The following is a 25,729-nucleotide window of genomic DNA, read 5'->3' as shown; positions in this document are numbered from 1 at the left end:
TACACTGACAAACAGCTCTTAGATTTGGCCTTGGCCATGTACGAATGTAAAAATAAAATATTCTTTAGATTCTATTCTAGTTTGAGAATCTTATGTTTCAGGTGGCAAAATATTTCTGTCCAACTCATTCTTAAGGTCAGGTATCATACTTAAAAGCAAGATGTCTTCATGTTGAAAGCAAAATATGACTAGACAAAAGATAATAAATTCGCAAAGTTTTTTAAAAGAAAATAAAACATAACTGCAATTCATAAACGAATGAAACAAGAAAATTAATATAAACGAAACAATATCGAAATTAGAACCATTTAACGTAACAAGCGTTTCAGAGGACGAATTATACAAATGAATACAATTTACCTCGGAACGGACGACTCAATCTGTTACATTTATTTACATGCAAATTAGTCAAGTTTATCATATTGTCGCTGTCGCCTGATGAGTAAAGACCTCTCGAGATTGACAAAGTTGCAAATCGATGTTTTAATTGCTTTTGAAATGATGGAAATGGAAATTGTACATCTGGGACGCTAGTTTCTTTAAATAGGAATAATTAAACACAATGTAGGTTAGATTATGATGTCGAAATAGCTTTCTCTGAAGCGTGAACACATGCGAAATTAATTATAGAGCAAATTCAGACACAGCTAACATCAAAATTTAATCTGAGTTAAACACACGTGCGGAAAATAAATTCAACACGCTGAAAATGAAGTGGAAGCTTTGTAGCGTGGCCTTAAGCGAGAAAGCCAAACATGCAATTCACACAACATTCGTCATTAAGCAGAATGTTCAAACAACACATTTCATTAAGAGCTGCAACCACACAAGTCTCGACAAAGAGCAATTTCTCAAATCTGGGACGGAATCCTTCATCCTGTGAGAACGAATTTCGGCCTAAACCAGGCTTTGGCGAGCGTTCGCGAAGTGTCATTAGTTAAAATTACTGAACTCTAGCTATCGCTCCCTGGGAAGCAGTTGACAAAGTTTGCGAAAGGGCCCAGGATTACCCTTCTGGTGTAGTACAAGCGATAGGCGGGAGCGGGGATAACTTGACCGCGAAGCTCTAGAACCTTCTGTACCTACAATTTATATTTCATTGCATGGAGAAATAGTACTACTCTAAAAAGCTGATAAGTAAAAGTTAAACTTCACATGGAAATTACGAATCAGAATAATTTTGATTCAATCTCTAACAAGTGACAGAATGATTCGATCGCAACCACCCACAACTTGCGCCACTCAACAATTCAGAGCAAGAAGCCGGTGTTTCCCTTCATACACAAGTACAATATTTTAATTATTCTAGACTAACATTGGTAAAGTTGTGCTGTTACTGTAATTATTAAGTTCTCGTACGCCCTTGCGATTTACAGTATTTACATTTATTTCTGGTACGTAAATGTGTTACAAAAGTTCGAAGACAGACAGTATGCTTGAGTCAAGTCAAACATGTTAATAACAGTTTCCAAGAGTTTGGCAAGTAAACAAGTTTCAGTTATTTGGTAACTTAAATACTGGAGTATTAACAAATAGGCGAGATTGTTGGGAATGTAAACAATGTAGTGTAAGAAGCTGAATTACGAACTAAATACACATATATTAATTAAATTAATTCATTATACATCCGCTAATTGTCTGATTGCTGTAAAGTGCCACCTTCTCAAACTTACAGTGATTGGGGATTTTTTCTACTCCGTACTCAGGGTTTTTTCAATTTTATCAGCCACTTTTTTCCAATTTCTACAATATTTATAAAGTGTCTTTTTATAACTTCACTGAAAAAGTTTACTTTAGCTTACGTACGTGCATGTAGCATGTACTATTAAATGTTAACAGAATCCTTGAACTCTGAATGGCGTATCTAGTTCATATAAGTATGGAGTTCATATAAGGTCTATTAGCAATTGATCAATCAACAGCTTATTTCTTGGCCACAGAACAATCAGAACATTGATAAAGACAAGTAACGCAAGAATCCAAGAAATGTGGCTGTGTTTATTTATTTTATAGGAAAATGTACAATAACATCATAATATCATAACTACCATCTTACCCATATAAAAAGCATGAATGACATCTATTACAACTCTGATCTCCTGAATATTGTGTTACAAATCCCCAACTTCACCACAAGTCACAAACACCATAAAATAATGCAAATCGCTCATCAAAAGATATCGCGAAACTTATTTAGGGGCAAAATATCGAGGGCTGTAAAAACGAAAGGGTACACCATAAGCTCGGGACCTCCCATTTACGAGTTTGGGACACAATTTAAATTGTATATTAGGTTCTGTATTCGCGAACGATGGACCGAAAGGGTACAACGAGAAATAATAAAAAACTTTATCCATACGCGAATCGGATTGCATTCGATAAAATGGCGTGACAATTGACGTTGTAAATGTAGATATGTTATACAAGATATTTCTCGTGGTTTTGCTTGCGTCTAGGGAAAACTTCTGGCTGCCTAATAAAAATCAAATCTAACTAGAGAAGCGTTTAAACCAAACCTGAGAATGTACATTCTATTCCCAACAATTTTTAGGACTACATTTTAAAAACCCTTTACGTCTGTTTACATTAAAATAATTTGATAAGCAAGCAATGCTAAATGGCCGCCAAAAATACTCTTGTTCTAACTCTAGTTCTTCATTCGTTTGGCCTAAAGAAAACAAACAAACTTACTTTCGACTTTATTAAATAATATATATTTATAGTATCGATTTTCGTAGATACAATAGCGGTTAGTTGTTTAGCAGTTTGACCTTTTGCGGTCTGTTGTTGGAAGACAATGTTCGCGTTTAGTTTTTGTATCGAACTTTCCAGAATGTTCGTTGCGTGTTCCGGGTTTGAAAGTATTTCGTTTTGAAAGTTTTTTGGTGGTGAATTATCATTGTAATCGCTGGTTTATGGGTGGAAGTTTTTGATATGTAAATAACTTTTTTTGTTAAATACAACTAAATGTCAAAAAGTTTACAAGATTACAAATCATAATGGTCAATACTCACTTACCTAGTAGTTTTCTACGTCAAAGTATGGATGCTATTAGATATACTTTCACTTAAATACAGAAAGGTGGTTGCAAAATCACATTAGGAACACAAAACCTCATCATCATCAGCTAAATAAAGGGCCATAACCGGACGACGAGACCTCGTCACAACCCTTGTCAATCGAAAATATATTAAACAATTTTTCATCAAAAACAAATAAATTATTAATAGCAATTTAAGAGAGCGGATATGACGTCAGTCCCTTCGGAAGCACTCTGGGAGGGCCAAAACGTCAGAGGTCCTTAGCGCAGCGGGCCCACTAATGCTCTCCAAGGCCATTATATAGCCTTACGGAGGAAGTTAATAGCCCTCAGAAAGGACAAACGGGCGTAAGAGCCCAAAAACTTTCGCCAAAATATAAAATATGTATGGAATTCATACATAAATGTGTGCTATGGGACATGAGTGGTATTCGCCTTTGACGGAAGATTTAAAAATATGTAGTAGATTGTATGTAGGATTCTTACGTAATTGGTACGATCAGCCGTATTTCCTCAAATCAAAATATTTTCTGAAAACTATTTTTCTACATTTTTATAGAAGTGTACGTATGAAAATATGACTTCTCTATGACCAGATTAGTATTTTTCTATAAGCTTTACACATAAGACATTTTGTTGTGCCCTTTTTAATCTACCTACTCTATCGAATCTCTCTATGGCTTTAAGGTTGCCTGTAAGAGAACCCAATTCTGGGTTAGGCTCGCCGTTGTACATAAACTGTCTTGATTCTTTGTATATGTTTATGCTAAGTGTGCAATCTATACTAATATTGTAAAGAGGAAAACTTTCTTGGTTTGTTTGGTTGTAATGAATAGGCTCAAAAACTACTGGACCGTTTTTTTTAATTCTTTCACCACTCGAAAGCTACATTATCCACGAGTAACATAGGCTATATTTTATCCCGGTACGGGCAGTAGTTACCACGGGACGCGGGTAAAACCGTGGGAAAACGGCTAGTAAAGAATAAATAAATAAGATATCTTTCTACTCTTTCTGCTTACATAATAATTTATAAAATAATAAACATGTAATGTACTGCACAGGATCTAGTTAAAAGAAGAAACCTGAGTAAATTAACCAAAGACCTCGTGAATAGCTGCAATCAGCTGTTTGTGACATAAAGCGTAATCTTGTAGTGTATCATTTTCATCAAAGTCATTGAAATTCAGAACTTCTTTAAGAAAGGGGAATAATTTCTGAGTTGGTAATATTGTGGTTGTGTCAAGATCTTTAGAAAAGTAGAATATAACTTCAAATTCATGTAAATTAGTGGTTCTTAACTGGTGGTCCGCGGACCACTGGTGGTCCCTGGAGGCATTGCAAATGGTCCGCGAAGCGTAGCTTCGCGACGTTTCTATACGTTATCTAACTTTATTTTTATTGACTTATAGCGAGCGGGGGTTTCGGGTGTGTCGCACCTAGTCCATTCATGAAAATGTATGTTTGGGCTGCATTTTACGTAATTTTATTTTTCAGTCTTAAATAAAAAATTATTAAAATTTCGCGCTCGCTTCGCTCGCGTATTCAGAAACTGTATGCGCTTAATTTTGCATTTGTCAACAAACAAAAAGTTAAGTACGTTTGGGCTAAATTTTACGTAATATTTGGTTTAAGTCCGATAAAAATTTCGCGCTCGCTTCGCTCGCGTGTCCAAAAACGATATGCCCTCATTTTTGTATCCGTCAACAAACAGAAACTTAAGTACATTTGGGCTAAATTTTACGTAATATTTGGTTTAAGTCCGATAAAAACACAACGGCCGACATGCGTTTAGCAGAGTGCTAATTTAGGTAAACCGATGAGGTGGTCCCCGGCAAGACAAACTTTAGTTAAAGTGGTCCCTCATGACTAAAAGATTAAGAACCACTGATGTAAATAAAGGAGAATGAGCGTTTTGGGCTACCTCTCCTCCAGCATAAGTGATACACAAATGTTTAAGAAAGAAAGAAAAACATATTTGCTTAGAATATCATCCTCATCCTCCGAGCCTTTTCCCAATCATGTTGGGGTCGGCTTCCAGTCTAACCGGATTCAGCTGAGTACCAGTGCTTTACAAGAAGCGACTGCCTATCTGACCTCCTCAACCCAGTAACCCGGGCAACCCGATACCCCTTGGTTAGACTGGTGTCAGACTTACTGGCTTCTGACTACCCGTAACGACTGCCAAGGATGTTCAATGACAGCCGGGACCTACAGTTTAACGTGCCATCCGAAACACAGCCAATGGTGTCTAAGATATACTTAGAAAGTACATACAAACTTAGAAAAGTTGCATTGGTACTTGCCTGACCTGGGATCGAACCCACGCCCTCGTACTTGAGGTTGGTCCTTTTACCCACTAGGCCACCACGACTTCCTTAGAATATAGGTGTAAATACCCCTGTTACATACTTCTCTTTGTAGTTATTAAGTTCATAAGAGAATATACATATACTCCTCTTATGTACTCTCCTATGTACTCTCTTATGTAGTCTCTTATGTACTCTCTTATATACTCTCTTATGTATTCTCGAGAGTAGACCAAGATCCAAACATTTCGCCCAATCACCATTTTCAAGTTAATTTCGTTCTACGAGAAGGTAGGTATATGAAGTATCCAAAAAATTCTTACGATTTCATTTACCATTCTAAGAAAAAGGGCTAGTGTATATATATACATATTTTGTATTTATTGTACCCATACTATACGGAAATAATAATAATAGCTATAGTGGAAAAAATCACACGGTGTAATTTGTTTACACTCGCAATTTACGCTAAACTATTTGTGTTTGCTACTGAAATTATATGATAAGTGTTGAAACGACAATCATTGTTATTAAATAAAACCCTTACATTGAAAAAATGCTATTTTTATTGTTGTATGTATATTTAACAGTACAAGAATTTTTATTCCGACAGAAAATATCTACTTTATAGTTATGAGTAGAAGAAACTCTATAAAAAAGTAAATCTTTGTTTTTTTAGAAATCTGATAGAAATATTATAAGATATAATTTTTCTTATAATCTAAATCCACTATGCCTATTTGGTTTAGTAATTTAATATACTAAACAATATATAAAGGGTATCTTATCCAGTGAGCTACTGTTTTATCACCTAACAAGCTCTGGTGTCAGAGTTTTCTCAAATCCGTCTGTAGGCCTCTGATGTGGAATTGTAACAACAACTGCTTCTAAGTAGCATTCGGGGACAACCGCTAAAGGGTATAATTTGATAGCAAAGCCACGTGAAAATACTAGTATCAAAACAAACGTCCTTGCGTAGGTACTCGTATTTAAACACCAATCATTATGTCATCATAATTTACTGAAAATAGATAAATAATCTGTTCGAGAATATATAAAAAGCCTACAACCCTAACCGAGGGATCATTTGTAGTGGTTCTTGATACTAATCGGTTACATTTTCAAAATCAAAATGTTTAAGAACGTCTTAATTGTTTTCTTAGTCGCAACTCTAGTAGGCAGTGTAAGTAGTTTCTATGTTTTGAAGTTCTACTTGCCTCATCTTTCGTAGTAACATATTTTCAGTATAATTCAATCTCAGAATACAACAAAGAAAAAGTTAAATTTGACTTTCAGGGGAAAGCTTAGAATTATACTCGTATACATACATAATTTCAGACACATAATTGATTTTATCTTCATTTGCAGAGTCTTCAGCAGGCATCAGGTGGAAGCGGCGGCAGTGGAGGTATGTATCATTAGATTAAATAATTCTTATTTCAGAAAAAAAATGTTAGAATATCTTTTGTTTTTAAAGAAGAAAAATGGGATACCCATATTACCCATCAGACATGTCCACACACATCGCTTTCAGTCAGCCACACGCCCAAAGTCCCAACTCTTTAAAGATTTCACATTGACAAAATCATACCATTGACTTCAGTATTAACCAATTCATTTTCTCAGCAGGTATTGGTTTCGGCGCCAGTGCTTCAATGGGTGCTAACGTTGGAGGTAAGGCAGTTTACATTTATTCTTTCGTTTCGTTTTTCTTATCAATATTAAAGTTTCAAGTTACCACATACATAGCCCAAAGGCCAGTTTCTGAACACTCTTACCGGCGGCGGTTCAACTATTATTTTTTTCCTTAAAATACCTTACAGTTAAGGACTAAATATAACCAAATAGTTTCACATATTAGCACCAGTTGTTATATTAATGAAGAATTGTTTTAGCAGGATCAGGGGCGAGTGGCGGTGCAAGCGGAGGAATAGGCTTCAACGCTGGTGTCGGAGGCACTGCCGGTTCTAATGGACAATCCACGCAACAAAGTGGAAAATAAACAACAAAGATACGTACTGTAAAACGAATTGATTGCAGGAGCAATAGTACCTATGTCAATTTTGTGGGGTATGACAGTTTTAGACTAAAATATTATTATATTACGCACTGTTATTTCGTTACCTGATTTCAAAATAAAGATAAGAACTTTTGATGTACCTACCTGTTTTACTTATGTACCTCTAATGTATTTTCGTATCCGCTTCCTTTATAGAAAAGCCTTTAGTTCGCCTAAGTTTTGATCCTATACCACTTCAAATTGCACACTCACTTTTTCAAACAGTCTAAAATTCAATACCAAAACACTTCAAACAACATCACAAAATTAAAACAACACATTTCAATAAAACTATCAACTCTTTCACTACATCACTTTGTACTGAATATAGTACAAACACGAATATTCACATTAGATTCACATCGGAGGACATTTCAATAAAAACTTCGCCAATTGTTCTAAAGTCTACAGTCTACACACATTGATCACGTGTTAGATAAATTGTGAAATGTAGAACTATGTTACGAACCTAGTATTCATTGTTTTTTTTTTAATTTTTGCGTTTTCTGATTATTGATAATATGTATTGCGGAAATATAAATATAACATAATGTGTAGGTACAATAAAATTATTTCGGTCAACATTTATGTGATGTGCATACTTTGATTGCTTGGTCTGATTGCTATCTTTAGGTATGTGATTCTATACTAACATAATGAAGAGGATACATTTTTGTCTGTATTTTAAAGGCTACGAAACTAGTGAACCGATTTGAAATATTCTTAATGTGTGCATTTATTTTTAGTTTATCAGTTGTCTTCACAAGCTATGAAAAAAATATGTTTAACCACTCTCTAAATACGCAATACAATAGAAATATAATATGCCTACACAGATTTATATTAAAACCTTTGACGGCCCAAAGTATAAAACGCTAAATAAAATTCCTTCAACCCTTAGAAAAGCTCCTATCTCAAGTTCTAGTGCTAACACTATTTACGAGCGTTTTTAGTGCGTATAAAACTGTACTTAAGTGAGTACACTAGGACCTAGATAAGCTTAACTTTAGCGACACTTATGTTGATGTAAAAGGGTTCTTTCTAAGAGGGTAGTGAATTAGAAGACGCTATTACCAGTAGTATTCCTTTAATATATACTGTCAACATTGCATGAATATCTTTAGGGCTTTGTACTCAAATGGTAAAATGGGACCCTTATACTGAAACTTCAAAATCTGTCTGACATCAGACTGCAAGTCATGAACTATGAACACATGTAAGTAATGAATGTAATGTTTTTCTGTTGCCGCCTATAACAACAAGTAAATACTTAAAATATTTTAAGGGGATCCCCTAAAATAAACTTGTTTTTTTTATAGATAAAAATAGTTTGGGACCTTTCGTGTGCGTGTCCGACTCGCACTTGGCCTGTTCTTTATCGACAAGCCGTAAAATTGGTCATAGCGCTCTTCATTAAAGGGTTTCATAGATTACACTTTCTAGCAAACAGAAATGCAACAAATGGCTAAAAGTTTGCGACTCACGTGTGATGGATGTTTCCAGTGTTATTCACGATAATATACCGTACACAAAATCACAAAATAATAATTCACAAATCACTTTCTTCTACGCCACTAGCAATAGCGTCAAAAAATATTCACAACAACTTCACTTTGTAAAAAAAAATATATGAATCATTACAAACAAGAATCACAACATTCCTCTTTAAAATATCTCAAAAGACTAATAACACAAGAAAACAAAAAACAAGAACAAATATTTATCAGTTTAAACATATTGGGCAGTAGAACGGCAGTGGATACGTAATACATTAGTCGGAAACCGTTTAGATAATCGCGCACTCCTGCGCAGATAACCTCTCGTCCTACTATTGATTGCGCGTGATTTACTATCTGAGTTCTTGAGTATTTATAAGACAACGTATACAGTAAGATGAACGATAAGTTATTTCATTCATTCACTTTATTAATCTATTAAACGTCAATATGACGCTGAAGGGCAAAAACATTATTACCAAGGTATTTTTACAGGTTTCGTGGTGGCCTAGTGTGTAAAGAACCAACCTCTCAAGTATAAGTGTGCGGGTTCGATTCCGGGTCAGAAAGTACCTATGCAACTTTTCTAAGTTTGAATGTTCTTTCTAAGTATATGTTGGACATCAATGACTGTGTTTCGGTGGTTTTACGTTTTTATTCTTTGTATTTCACAGTCGGGAAAACCGTACACGTCTAAGTATAGCGCTCAGTGTCATAAAATTTTATTACGTTGAAAAACTATTTGAGGGGTGAAGGTGTCGCGATATTTATTTAATATTATTAATGTAAGTTGACTAGTGTTTTTTTTATTATTATTTTTACTTTAAGAAAAATATCATAAATGAAAAATAAATTGAAAAAGAAAATGTGGTTTAAATAATAAATGTGTTCTCTCCACTATTAATTGTACCTACATCACTAAATTAATGGATATTGCCAACGTCCACGATTCTATTAGATTGATAGCTGGTCTTATTAATACCGTGACGTCAATACAGTGCGCCCAGTAAATCAAGATACGGTGCGTTATTGTTTTCTATTGAATCTCATCAATTAGCTTCGTTTGTTCGTATCTTAATGCTTTATGCGGTGATTTTCGATAGATGGGGAACATTAATTTGGGATTAATTCATTTGTGATAAGTTTTTGTGTGGTACATTTTTCTTCTTGTTATGTGGGCTGTAGGCTGTAGGTCTACTAATTTATCAAGCCTTAACAACAGTCTTTTCGAATGTATGTGTCTTTTGAAATTAAAAATGCCCGGAAATAGAAACCAATACTCTATTATATGATCCGAGAATCAAACCTTCAAATCGTGTCCAGAAACCACATTAGCGACTTCGTGGTACACGACAAAATAGTGATTTCTTCTGTATTACTTAATTGGATTAATGAATCCACAGCTTAAAATATATCAGTTTGATTGACTTATTTATTACAAGGTTGTCACTGGTAAGTGTAACGCTTAGTGCACTTATATCGATGATGCAGTGTATTAAAAGTCGGTTAAAAGGTCTGCACAAAACAAAATATGTAATAATTTGATGCAAAATAATTCTATAAAAGACAGAAAATATACCTTTATTCAAAAGTAGGTACTCTTTCCACCATTAAAAGATCAAAGCTTATCCCATGCACAAAGTACAATGCTTTTCGAAATGCATCCAAGAAATTAAATTTTCCTTTTGAGCTTATTAAAAGGAATAGATTTAAATCTAATAGCCGGCAATGAAGAGATTTCATTAACTTTATCTTTTCTCTTAGCTATCTTTATATTCAGATATTCAGTTTTAGTTCTTCCTAGCCATGGAGAACAAAATGACTAGCGGAGGTGCCGTAACGGAAAACCGCCTAAGAAATCAGCGCGCCAAAATGCGGGTGAGCGGGGGACGAGAATCCTTACTGTTTTCGCCATTATACGTCGTCTTTGGACCAAAAATGTTGCCCCAAAGAACTCGAATGCTTTGTTAGTTCATTCGTAACATCGCGTTTTGGTCACGCCCACCGTACGGATTTGACCTAGTAGAAGAAGGCGCATGACCTTCCTGGATTATGGCATCTCTGCCTATCTTTCCTTACTCCGTGTTCCTAGCAGTAATGAGAACTAAGAAAATCCTTTGGTTGAGAACTATTTTGTTGCAGCTCATTTTAAACCTGGGAACTATAAAGAGTAGATAGTAATGGGTTTTAAAGAAACAGGGGGTTAATTGTATTAAATTAGTTTTCTTAGAACCGGTGTTTTAATTTTAAATAGTTCTGTATTTATCTTAGTAGTTACCGTGAGATACAAGCGGAAATAATGGGGAACGAGATGTTTCTTTTAGTTCAAAATATTTTTTACATCAGATGAGGACAAAGATACATATGTATTTTCATCCCAATGAACAGAGACTATTTACCGTTGCAAACTGTATTGATGAAGTATCACTAAGCCCAATAAAATTATGAAAACCACAGGCCTGAAGAAGTACAGGAATAATGCTTGAAATAACCTAAACAATATACAAACTATAAGTTCAATGAACAACAAACAAAAGCCAGTGTCAAAGAATAAAAAAAAAACACAAAGACTTAACAAATTATTAACCTTTCATAACTAAGCAGGAAAGTTGGCTAGTTTTCATCGAAGTTAGCGCAACTTAAATCGACTAAGCACAAAGATACACTGAAGCCACTCGACTTGCTAATAGTTTGTATTCGAGAATAAACTTTAAGTTCATAGCGATTGTTTTAGTTGGTTAGCTTTATGAATAACTAGCGGTTTGTCGTTATAAGTAGATATATGAAGGGAGAGGTACACGCTTAAAATTGAGCGTTGCTGTGTCTTTTCAGTTAAGGATGGTTTATAGTTTAGCTGATCACCAGCGTTGGTCATAGTATGTATGAACATCACCCGCACTAATAGTGACACGTTATTCAAAACTGGTTCCTAGAATTTCATACATTTTCAGCTATCGACCCGACTCAGCGGGTCTGTAAAGCAGGCCATATTGACACGCAGCATTGAAAATACCTGATGAGGTGTAATAAGTATGTAAGTAGGTAATTCTAGAGTTCATAAGTTTTCCAAAAAAAATATCTATTTTACTGCACACATGTGCAAACAACTGAAAATGCATAGTGTTATAAAAAAAAAATATATCTTCGTGTTGTAGTTATACATTCATTCACATTTGAAGAAAAGAATTCTCTCCAAAAATACTAAAGACGAATTTCTCAAGCAAAAAAATCTTTCTTCATACAAACAATACACAAAAGTGTACTGTGACATTATCTAGAACCCTGTCCGTCCGTCCGTCCGTCGGAGTCTTATCTGACCCGTCATATTTGTTAACCCTATGACAGGGAGGCGTTATACGAGACATTTCTGACCCACAGACCAACGGACCAGCTATATTTTGATGTAGATAAGTTCTGTTAAGATACTCGTATATGTACAAGGAGCAGTTCTTTTGTTGACCTTAAATATTATAATGTTTCAAGGTACTAATTTTAAAGCTTTATAGTCCTGAGTTTCATAATGGCACATCACTTAAATCTTATTAGTATCTTGTAGGTTTTAATTTGGGTTATCGTTATTTTATGACATAATACAACCAACACGCTTACTTTAAAGCAGCTGCTAAGAAAATCTATTAACCATAAAAACTCCTAAACCCCTCCAAAGCAACACCCTTTATATTTATCATGGCGACAGTTCCACAACAAAGAACGGCCTAATTTAAATATCAACAAAGTTCTCTTGAACACACAGTAATCACTTTGCGAGGCTACTTTTTAAAAGTCCAAATATAATTAAAAATCCCTCCTTTAATACGTGGGACCACCCCCCACCTCCCCGGATAGGGGGTGCGAGTAATTTGAACGGATTCCGCGAAAAGGTCCCACTTAATATATTGTTGCAAAAAAGGGAAAAAGTTGACTAAATAAGTCCGGCTTAGCCGTAGTGAGATATAGCTTTAAAATTCATCGCGGATTTGGATATTTTTTCTAATAGGAAGCGAGGAGAATATCGGCAACATTTTTTCAATTTTGGTAATATAACGAGTGTCGAGTATTTGTATTTCAGTGGAAATGTAAGTAACGTAAACATTTTTTTCAAAAAATATAAATTCAGTTCAGCCCATTTGTTTCGCTAATTCTTTCTTTCGTGGCAAGAAAGATTGGGCTTCTTTAGATTGCAATACTTTTTCTCGCTATGGCTTTATTTCCACCTACTCCATCGATCTACATCCATCTCAAGATCCAAAAACCCCACCACATTCCTCAGACATTTACGACTTTACTATTTCCAACAAAAAATCATAAAAGCGAATCCATTGTTCGTCAGTGTTGGCATACGTCTTCGTAGTAACGTGACGAAAAGAGCCACTTACAAGGGGTTATCTATGAGTCGCGACACAATACCGGTCGAGATAGGGGTGCCGGATTTGGGGTCCACGCATCAAAAATAGCGAGCGATGATAACATATCATCGAGACGGCCGAACAGCCAAACTAACACTCGTAAACTTGCTCTACATGAAGATGCAGTGGGCTTTGTGGTGGGGGGTACACGGGCGACTGATCTGTCGCATGAATATATCTCACATATGTGTGCATGAAGCCCAGCAGGAACATTTCAGTAAACATTTTTTTGGAACACAGCTCAAAAATCTGGTGCTAATTGAAAAACGTGTCCAAAAAATCACGACTATTCTTTCAAGGTTTTTGGATTCTGTAAATAATCAACTAAATAAGAAGGTAATCCTTATTATTTACAAGGTAAATATACTAGTGCTAAAGTAAGCTAACTATCAGAAAAAAGTCGCAACACAAAATCGCAAGTCTGCGCAATTTTTTACAACCTTTATCATTACACATTCTGACTCCCACCCATCAAATGGCCGAGACCCCTATAAATAAGCTACGGGGCCTCCAGATTGCCGGGTTATAAATGAAAGGGTGCACGGAAATTAGGGTTTTTTACAACGGAACCCTAAGTCGCGAGCGTGTCGCTGTTCCCGTAAACAATTTTTCATACCGTGAAAAAGGCTACTACGGCTATATTGAGTAAATACGCCTTATTTGGGATGATGGAATATTTTTTTATGGTGGCCCATGGTAACTGATTACGCCAACATAAGGCGGGGAGGATATATTTTTTTCGTAATAAGGAAGACAATCAGACGTAAATCCTACTAAAGACGGATCATTTAATAGTTTGAAGGGGAACCTTGTTTCTTTTTTTTTGTAGAACAAGAAAAATGGGACAGTGATTTTGTTTAAAGAGAGACAGTAGTTTGGCAACATCAAGACACATTTTCATTCTTTGTATCAATACTACGGTCTATTTTAGGATAGATGACTGTGTCCTACCGAAACTGACAATTAATGGAGCCACAATTTACAACATCAATCAGTCAGATACTACAGAATGTTACCCAACAAATGCTAAGCTCACAAGACAGACTAACAATCAAAGGAGTATCTTACTAAGATACTACAGTGAATGAGTAAATAGGATTCAGCACAAGTCTACATCTTCAAATTGATTTTGCGAAGGATTAATTTGCCAAGACAAACGCTGTGTATGTATTTACTTAAGTGTGCGTTACCCTGTACTGTAGTGTGTAGTGTTTATCTTAGTATTCAGCCTAGTACCCACGCAATAGTCTATTTACTATTTGATCTGGGTGTTCTACATACAGCCTTAAGCTCGTACATAATATAGGCTTTACAGTGTTGATTTTCTGAAGATTGTGTGTGTTTAAGGCAACGGAGAAACTGTGTATCAAGACCTTAATGTAGCTAAATATCTTCTATATTATGTAAAATCTACTTTAAATAGACTAATAATGTCTCTGGATGCCCATGAATTAATATCCTGATGAGAATTTATATGAAATGGAGAAAGAAACTTCATCTATCCACTAAAACAAACCAAAAGACTCAAACAACACAAAAGCACATCGCAAACATCAGAAAACATTTCAAAAGTAAGAAGAACATTAAAATTGAAGAAAGTTTCATAACTTGCAAACATTTGTCAAACTGCGCAATATACGAACTTCGAACATAATGAAGCTTGCATCGAGAACTGCAAAATACACAACACAAAACACACGAGAAGTCAGGAGTACACATGTACAGAAACCATACGTATGCCAGGGCCCCGGGTCCCGGCGGGGCCACGTTTGCAGGGGCCCGCCGTCTCGGAACTTGCGAGCGATGCATTAATTAATTCATTATTAATACAAGCTCTGTAAAAGGGTAAATAGAGAGTTTTGAAGTTATGTGCTGTACTTAATGTGCAGTCGAGGCCATTGGCTTGACAGCGATCTTATAGTTATCTGGATTTAGCTATAAACGTGTTGTTGGTAGCTTTCTGTGGTAAGACATGTAGTATATGAATGCTGGTTAAAAGTTTTTTTTTTCTATCGGAACATATCACTGGAGTATTCATAAAAATATCCAGTAGTTCTATGAATGAGTTGAAACACAATCCCGTTCTATCATTCTTAACAGATTCTAACTCAATAGTTGAATTGCATTCCACTGAAGGAGTATTTATGATTCCACCGAAATATTTAAAAAGAAAATCAACTAGAGGAATTATATGACAAATAATATTTTGTAGAACCCCACAGAAGAAAACAACATAATTTACTAAATTCCAATTAGCTTAATCAAAGCACTCTGTCTCCCCCTAAAGGCGAGAGCGTGATGATATAAATAAAAGCAGCGATTAACACACGTTGTCCATTTCGTGACGTGTCCAAATTAGGTCGGACGATGCAATTTAAACTTGTAGCCAGGGTCCGTAGATTAGGGCCAGGGGGTCATAGTTCATTATTAGAGGACATTTCACTACCGGGACTTAATTTTAGCCTGATGTTCACTAGGTGCTTGACAAAAAACGGGACACGCAAAGCAAAAACAAACTGTAACTGAAGCAGCTAAGGTTGGTTTCGCTTTGAGAGGAGACCCAAATTTGTGGGTCCACAGCATTGTTGAAGTTCTTCAGCTGGCCGTAGCTTCCCTTGTAAAACGTGCCAAGGGACAGAAAGATAGCCGATAACTTACTTACTTAGCTCTTGTAATGTATGCAAGGCAGTGTTAAGCTGCGTTAAGTTCTACTTGTCAACGGACCTATTTAAGGTCGGGATTGCGTGGAAGTCCTTAGGGCGGAAAATTTGCTTTAAAACAAGCGGCGCAATATCAGCTGATACTAGCACTGTGGGAATACTCTATTCTAAGGCTCTTGCAATAAATTACTCAGATATTTCCATAACTACCTAAAGTTATACAAAAGTCAAAGGAAACAATCATAAAAAAGATATCAATGACCATTGTAAAAACAAAGATCTACAAAAAGCAGTTAGGTACCATTAGATTATTGAAAGTATAGATAGAACAAAAGCTTGAGGAAGTAAAGTAGGTATCCTTCTTATATCTGTTTCTTGTAAACCACGCTCCAGTGAAACATGTTCAAATAATGGCTTATCTAGACGACGCAGCTCGTTTTATTTGGAACATGTCAACATCAATATTGGGTGCCCGCGTCAATACTGCTCCGCTCAAACCCAATTTATCTCACTACATATTACATTACCTGTCAAAACATGTACAAACAACGCGGTGCCCTAACGTGCTGTGAATTGAAGCACCAATCTTGTTTTGTCACTTTAGCTTTTAACTTTTATTTTTTCAACAATATTTTTATGATCGCTTGTCAAGATTAAGGCTTTTTTTAGGTCAGTACCTACTACTCGTTATCGAGTCCATAAAATACGCAGCCTTCAGTAAACTCATCTATATTCGATAAACAAACCGCAGTAACCGCTTTGAACTCGCTAAAATAAACACAATTTATTCGTAAAAAAGCAAAATAAACAAAAACGAGAAAGGGACTACATCAATATTCCTCAATTTCCACATCGGAACGTTTGAAATACGCCTCCAAGTATTTCTATCTATCATCCTCATGAACTCCGTGAAACAGGGACCGCGGGACCATCTATTACAGACAGTCTGCTGTGCAGTCGAGAGCCAATCGGAAATTCAATTTCCGATATGATACGATCCGCTAAGAGATTGCTGAAATACGATAGCACCGCTCACCGATACACGGGAGAACATAAACGATCTCCACTCAAGCTTATAAACGAATCTTTGATCCCACAATTGATTAACAAAGAAACGTTTTTAACAGAACTGCAATAATAGGTATTAGCATTTTTAGTTCGCGCTGCGTCTAAACTGCTGGTGTATAATGAAATGTAAACTTGAAGTCCAAAACGTTTAATAAAATATAACTACAGATTCTACATCAGACTCGCTGGATCCGTGCCGTCGGCGTGTGAAGGGGACAACATTAGCCAATTTTCCTAAATACATAGACGAAAGCTTGGGCTTGCGGATTGTTTTAGATGGACCCGCAGTCGGTGGCCGCCCAGTTTTCTTGAGCCGGGACGTTCCAAAGCGTTGTGCCTTGTACGTCCAGGCCCGAGCTGTAGACTTCATTTTTTGGTACAAATTCTGCTGTACCTGACGCTGAACGGTCTTGTGTCCATCAGCAGTACTATTGTTTTCGTTAATTTTGACGTTTGGCTCTGGGTTTCTTTTTACTGCTTGAAAATGATTGGCCTCTTCGCTAAAGGACTGCGGTGGCAATTTTCCGGTTAAAACTGCTTTCATTGTTTGTCTGAAATTTTAATAACGAAGTGTTTCATTTTTGCGATGATGCATACCGCCATCATGAGTTTTTTAGCATATTATCTAATTTCCTCCAAAAATTTCTTTACTTAACCTTTAACAATTTTCAGTTGTTTCGTACATTTTTTCTTTTAAAAACCTTTTATTAACTAGCTTCTAGCTACTAGCTGCGTTTATCACATAAATATTTGCTCTTACCTGATTTCATCGGCGGAATTGAAGTCTAAGGCATTGAAATCATTCATGTTGTGTGAATTTTGTTCGGGAGTGAAGTCATCCTCCCGGGAAGTGGTTGGTTGTTCATCGCTTTGTTTATTTTGGTCATCCCCAGAACCATGTTTCTGTGATGTTTTGCTGTTAGTTATTTCCATTTTAGCTATTTTTCCATTTAAATAAAATATAAAAATATATCATTGAATGTATTTAAGAATAAGTGTCATTGTGACAATTAAATAGATTTTTTTTTCTTCGCGTGATGGAAAGCAAGCCAAAGAGGTTATTTTCTTTACTGGTATGTTACACCCTAGAAGAGTCTGAATAATTTGTGATTCTAGAGGATTTAATACAAATGAGATGAGACTCATAACTCCAGTCTAGACGAGCAGACGAAGACAAAGAAAAATGTCGCATTCAGAATTTAATTAATCAAAATCTCACGCTATACTTAGGTATCCAAATACATAATTCAAGTGAAGTCAACGAGAAACTTGGATGAAGTAAGGTACCTACAGTAGAACATTTCATTGAGGCAGGTTACGACACACTGGGGAACGATGGTTAATAAGCTTTATAATTTAACGCAAATTCGCCCCGCCTTGGAACAACACGAAGACTTATTAGTGGCAGAAATTCTGCAGTGCGAAATTAGCCGAAGGTTTACGACATTACCGCCGAACACCGGAAGACATGCTTCACTGGATTTCTTGGTATTGACTCGGATTGGGGAGAAATGAACTCAAGAACTGAAAATGTACCGAAGCTTCTCTCAAACTGAATTAATACACTACACAGTAGATAGTGTTGAAAATATGGCAGTAGAAATATTCTTTATTGAACACAAAACTGAAAGCCGAGCGAACTATTAGCTCACTGGAGTATTTTCCAGTGAAACAGTCCGCAGCGCCCGTTCGCATCTGTGCCGCCCATTCTCATAATGGAACGGCCTGTTTATCCGGACTCGAGTTTCTTCGCGGTTAACAGTTTTGAAATAAAACTGAGTCACCCTGTACATTTGGTCTTTATATTTTTTAATTTGTGAACGCTTATTATAATGGACGGTCTTCATTCCATATTTACAAAATATACTCTGTTGTAGTAAAAGAAATCCAATACACTGTAAACATTACCACATCGTGTATCCACTCACTACACATACGAACAAGAATAAACGAATACTAACAAAGGACCAAACGAAATACATAAGTCTGACGACTCTGACGTAACCTAACAAGCTAAAAGGTAAAGAAGCAATCCCACTTAAAAGCACGTGCCACCAGAATCTAAAACTCCAATCCTTTTCCAGATTAATCCAGCTCCGCATATACGTTCCAATTTTTCTCCGCACCTTGTCACCACTTCGATACGTCAGGGGAATTTATGGGTCTCTTTACTTCTGTATCGGCCGTAAGTACTGGCCGATAAATTTAGTGGCTTCCAATCACCTAGTGCACTTACACCGTGGCTATAAAATGTTGCAACCTTTATTACAATGGAGTAATGAACTGAGATTTAGTGAGGGTTTTGTATTTATGTGGTGAGTTATAATGTTATAGAAGTGGTGAGGTTTGAGGTGTTGATGTTATGGCTGTAGTAAGCTCTAGTAGGTATAGGAAACAAAAGATATACAATATTACCTAGCATAGTAGCCCATGTAGGTAATATTGCAGATCTTTTGGTTTACTCAAAATGGGCAGTTGCCAGTGTATAACAGATAGATTTACAGGAACTTGACCTAAAATTAGTCAGTCAAAATCTGATGAACACAAAATCTGTAATTATTTGTGAATGTTTCCAAAAGTGAATTTGATTGAAGCGATATTTTTCGAACGTTGAAAACTGCACCCTGATTATGCGTGACCACTTTCCATATCAACTTGATAAATATACACTTCAATATAGCTTTCAACACTATACCACACTTCTACACCATTGTACTTTAAAACATCTTTCACAACCAAGCCGTTTCAGTTGTCCTAGACCTAAAATGTCATGTTTTCAGTCTAGCTCAAGGCCCAACACCACACATTTCTACGTCCACATTTCTACGCCTATGTAAGAACTCTAATATTACTAGCGGTTCTCAAGTTTATTCAGACGTTTGCTAACGTGTGGCTGAAGAAAGCTTTCTTGGCCTTGACCGATATTCCATTTGGTGAAGTTCTTAGGTAAAACATTTTCACATTTGCCTAAAATATTTAGTAAGACATGGCCCAGATTTCAATGTGCTTCTAACTTCTATTTGGACATATAAAGCTGCATCCCAAAGTTTTTTTTTGTGTCACTAAGAAACTTCTACTAGCACACGCATGTAAAGTAGCCGTTTCACCGTCACCGTAACCTATATCTATTCAATCTCACTCAATTCAGATGTTACCATGACAGCATACTCGTATGAGCATAGGAAACAACATACATTCTTATTTATAAATACTATGAAGGTAAGGGAAGATTATTCGACTGCGCCAAAAGGAGAAATACATGGATTTATTGTTCATATATTCTCTATATACGATCTCTATTGTTTATTCTAAAACAGACAGTTTTCCTAGCCTTTTTAATACTGCATGGTAGTGGAACTACATAGGAACAAAACGCAGCAATAAGCCTTTAACAGAACTACGCCAGTTGTAATGGTCCACTTAAATAAACGGCTCGCTATTGACTCCCAACGCGATGAGATAGCTATGAAAGAGCTGTGGGTTATTGCTTTACAAAGTGTCCTTTCAATAGCTCTTTGGTTCTCTAACATAGGTTTTTTTTCACTGTTATATAGACTTGTGTCAACATTAGTCCAGTTTTCATTAAAAGGTTTAAATGTGGTGTATAGCACTTATCCGATCATACTCTACAACAACAAAAAATGCTTACTGGCCAACCGTCCCCAATCTGCCCCTAAAAGACACCAAAGGTATTGGACATTACAAAAACAAAGAAAAAAAATTGAATGGGAGGTTTTCTTTACTGATAATTTTTTAAGAAATGTTCCCAAGAAAGTGACAGGTGGCGTTGTAGCTACAGGTTAGTAAGCTTATGGATTGCAAATAAATATTTGCGACTCCTAAACAATTCATTATTTTCTACAGTTTAAAGAAAAAGGCAACAATCTGATACCAGTAATATAAAAGTCGAACAAAGTAGTCTGTCTGTTCCGCTAGGGCTCAGATGTTCAAGAAAATTGACCCGCACCGCTTGTCTGACCAACAGATTTATAGACCAAAGATTATATTGTGCTGTACACTGTACAACTCATATGGATGCCTGGTCACATCTTCAAACCGGGAAATGGATGCTTCTGAATTTTGTTTTGAAGTTTTTCAGTGTGAAATAGTTGTAAATAAAAAATTTTATTCGTAAAAAAATGTTTTTTTTATATAACCTGAAAAAAAATTAAACTCAGCAAATTGAAGTATCAATCAAATATTTAGTATGGGTGGCTTCTGACATGAACATGCACGCATTCTTGGCTTTCCCATCAGGTATTACTATTATAAAAACAAAAAATATATTGACCTCACGAATCGAGTACCTAAAGCCACGAGCAACTCCTATTTCAAAATAACTAAAAAGCTCTCAAACCTTAGTGGTACAGACACAATTTTACACGTGTTGTGTCGGATTACTGGGCATTCTCTAATAATGTATTGAGCTCAAGGGTCAGCGATTATAAACTAGAAGCCCTTTGAACCAGTACACGGGTCCCCTTTCATCTGACTGCCCTTAAGGATCAACGGACCTCTTTAATTCAATTCAGAGTGTTTATAACAGACTTCATAGGTAGTTGCTACACTGTATTAAAGAGTGTTAAATATGTTTAACGCAAGTACCTAATATTTATTTGCATTATGGGTTTAAGGTTTAATCCTTTTAATGAAACTTCGCGAGCAAATTTTCCGTGTGCACTTCGAAAGATCCTTTGCACCCAATTAAATATAAATGATCCACAAAAGCCTTTCTACATTTAATTTATAAAGAATGAATTGTGTTTCATCAGCTGAAATAGTTTACCAACATCTGTCTACTCTTAACTCATATTTATTCATTTCTCTTATCTATACAATTGGTGCTCAATCATTAGGCTCATGGGAGCCATTTTCGTTTCCATCCCTCTCGCTCCAACCGTCTTGTCTTCATGATTAGATCGTTTCATCTCATTCTCGTCAACCACAAGACGTTTTGTTTCTACTGATTTATTGAGCTTTAATGTTTTCTATTTAGTTCCACAATTGTAATGGAAAACATTACAATGAGCGCGGTCGGCATAGATCTCATCCGAGATTACTGAATCTTTCATTAATTACTGAACTGGAATTTAGATAACTTTCATAGTACAATAGATCCTTTTAATGTTCCTTGTTCGAGATTTTACACTTTATTTTCAGTCACAAATTAAATTCTGGATTCTATTTGTTCTTTCTTTCTAATCAAACAACACGTCTACCATATTTGTCTCAATCTGTTCCTCCAAAGAATAAAAGCAAAACCGACGAAACGAACGCTCTATTGAAAAGCAAAAAGTTCAAAGAACTCATTTCAGCTGTTAATACAAAATTAATTTTAAAATAAGAAGCCCAAAGTTTAAAATCCAATAAAGGCTGATGGTTATCAGATCTTGGGGGGAACCGTTCCAAGACTTCATCTCCCCGTATTTACTTTGGAGACAAAGATAAAAGCGTTCGTCCGAGGGATTTATACATTGGTTGTTTGAAGCCCGCAAAGATACTCGTGCCATTGGAAATATTAAAATGTGGATCTAGATTTTTCTCGGGTTTTTGTAGAAATGGAATGTCATATCATATCTGCTTTGGGAATACCGCAAATACCTAGTTTTAAAACTAGTGGATGAAAAAATTAAAAGCTTCAAGCCCGTTAGATGAAAAAAGACTCACGTTATAGCTTTAAAAGCCATAAAAATCTTTAAGCAGAAGATAAATTATAACGATATCCGGCGAACAAATGCCTCAGTAACATCAAACAAACAGCTAAATAAATCACGGAATACGAACAGCAATTTATCCATTGAGTTCGTCACCGTCTCCCGTAATCCGATATAATTAGCAGTAGCATTAAACTTTCTGAATAACGTCTGTTCAAGTTTCGACGTAAAAACTTCGCCATTGTTAAGTGTTAACTAATTGAGACACCCGTGTCCACTGCTTGATCAAATTATAGCGAACCGAGGTGTTTCAGTAGCTTTAATAATTATTATCGGAGCTGCTAACTGTTCTGTATCTTTTGTTACAAAATACCTCTGACCTGCCACATACACATGCTTATAAATATGTGAAACCTTCGACATTAAGTCCGTAGATTGCTTTATTGCAATGTCACACAATCATATCGATTAAGATAAAAAAGCCCACACCATTCACCGCAAGCCCAACATCCCATTTCAATTTCAAAATTCATCCCATAGATTTAAAATCGTTCAAAAAATCCATTAAAATGGAAGTCTTTAACATATAAGTGCACAATGGTTGTGGCCCCAAATCCATTGACAAGTTTCTATGAGCGTCGTTTAAATCATATCGCACAATAGATTGGGGAATGCATTGAAAAGCCAACAGGAGTCAGAATGCGGTATGGAATAAATGGCATTTTCGATGTGTATAGCTCTGAAAAGATGTGCATTATTGGAATATAATTTTGTGGCTTTGTTGTGGATTTTTATTTCATTTTCCAGTCTAAAGCCTAGCCTTCAGGAATTTAGTTTTAACTCGACCTATATGTAGTGTCGATAAGGCAGCATGCCTATAATTAAAACTATCGATTTTAACATGTTACGTAACTTACAATTTATTAATAAACTCAGATTTTCCGAAAAAAATTGTGAATAAGCTGCACCTCATAATTTATACACATACGAAAAACGCGAAGAAAGCATTCGACCTCTCAAGCTAAAGTGGGGTAAGATGAATAGGATCTCAAGTTTAGTACGGCGGCGGTGCTAAGAAATGATGTGATTTCGGCTGGCGTGAAGTTGAAGGAGTTTATTTTGATATGTGTACCTGAGAGCACTTTAAACAAGAAATTGAGCCTCAGAAAGGTCGGGATGATGGACTGGTTCGCGAAGGAAATATTTCGTTAAAAGTTTTAGTACGTACAACATAAAAGGTTCAGAATATTAATAGTTTTGTGTCTTAAAATTGATTCGGGTTCAGCTCAACCCACATCTCCTGTAAGACCTGAAAGTATGTATCAATCTTGTTCAAGACCTGTAAAACATTTAATGGCACACAAAAAGTTTTGTGGATAAAGCTGACAAAGTACACAGTAAACTGTTCTTTAATTAAATCAATTTCGCAACCAATGAATCTCTTTATAAAACTTTCACAACCCAAAATGTGCGCCATGAATAACCCGAAAACAGTTATTTACCTTAAAGAACCGGCTACCGAAACAAAGAAAGAAATTAAGACGAATGTTAGAAAAAACGTACTACAAATAAACAATAAGAAACTAGTTAAGAGCGATTCGACCTTAAGGGAGTGTTCAGTTCATAGCAACTAAATGGTTTTGTAGAGAAACAATTCACTGGACACCTGGGTCCCGTCTGATAGAGGGACAACAAATACAGTTAGAATAGAATTACAAAGACGAGCTGTTGTATGACGGCTAAAGTGGCGCAGACGACCGAAAGCCCTTTGAGCGGTCCTGCCGATGTTTTATTTCGTTTCGAGCTTTAGATACAGACAGACGTATGCTTCAAAATATCAAAAGATGCATTCGCATATTATTGTAGAGGAAGATTGCGTTGAAATATGTTCTTTGTTTAAAAGGTTAAAAACGCTAAACCCTATAAAAAGCAAAAAAATAACTTTTAACACTACGTAAACTAAATTTTGTCGTGTCGGGGGACCGCTCTAATTCATTACTTTAGATACGTGTTTTTTTTTAACACGAATGTTGTAATTAGGTAGGTATCATTTGATTTATGTAAGTATTTATGAAGGTAAAAAGCGGTCCCCCGACACGTCAAAATTTAGTTTACGTAGTGTTAAAAGTTATTTTTTTGCTTTTTATAGGGTTTAGCGTTTTTAACCTTTTCAGGTCGGGGGTTTTTTTAAATTTATAATTTAATTTTATTTCATGCTTTTTAAAGGAGCTCCTTAATTTTTCCTTCTTTCATTTAAATTATTTTGCGATCTCGGCCAAAGGAAGCTGTTTAACAATCCTCAGGACAAACTGGCTCTGGGAGAATTGCACAGATTGAGAAACAATAAAGATTAACCTTTGGACATTCTAGATTTTCAGAAAAAATATAAATCGGTTTATCCGTTTCATTCCGGCATTTCGGGGTTTTATCCGCCACATGCCACATCCCATTTCCAGCATCAGGTTCTCGTCAATCAGAAACATGAAGAGAACTCGTCCAGACAAATTCAACGAGCCCAAACTCGATGGGTTTACTAAAAGGCAGTTCAGGGTTACGTCTCCTGCCTTCGTGCCTTAACAGCAGACCAGCTCAGCGGTTCCAAAAGACATTAGTGTTTCAAATTTCAGATCCCACATATACTTGCAAGTAAACTGAGCGTGTAACATTCCTATCACATCTAGCAAACGAGCTGATGACCTTGAAGACCTGAACCGATTTCCACCAAACATAGCTAAGAACACTCCCGACTGACATACCTTTTAAACAAAAAAAACCGCATTACAATCGGATCATCCGTTTGGGAGCTACGATGCCACATACACACACACACACACACACACACACACACACACACAGACACGTCAAACTTATAACACCCCGTCGTTTTTGCGTCGGGGGTTAAAAATAGAGAAGTATGATACTGCATGCCATAGGCAAGGCCTTTATGTAGGTACCGTGTAAGAGTACGTACAAGACATACATTTTTCACATGGCTGCTACTAATTCAAACCCACATTAAAGAAGTAGTTCATTACTA

At 36.0% G+C, this 25,729-nt stretch overlaps 1 protein-coding gene and 1 long non-coding RNA gene across 12 annotated transcripts in view; both read right to left on the bottom strand.

Annotated features, from left to right (window-relative positions):
- LOC110372116 (uncharacterized protein) overlaps nt 1-25,729 on the bottom strand; it is a 347,254-nt gene that overhangs the window by 295,081 nt on the left and 26,444 nt on the right. The window lies entirely within an intron of this gene.
- LOC110376469 (uncharacterized) lies at nt 17,171-18,094 on the bottom strand. Its single transcript, XR_010277287.1, has 2 exons — nt 17,799-18,094; nt 17,171-17,589 (listed from the first exon to the last, which is right to left on the bottom strand). It is a non-coding gene; the product is annotated as an uncharacterized LOC110376469 (long non-coding RNA).

This window comes from Helicoverpa armigera, chromosome 16 (genome assembly GCF_030705265.1).
Source record: "Helicoverpa armigera isolate CAAS_96S chromosome 16, ASM3070526v1, whole genome shotgun sequence".
Classification (NCBI taxonomy): domain Eukaryota; kingdom Metazoa; phylum Arthropoda; class Insecta; order Lepidoptera; family Noctuidae; genus Helicoverpa; species Helicoverpa armigera.
This window is presented reverse-complemented; position numbering and strand designations above follow the sequence as displayed.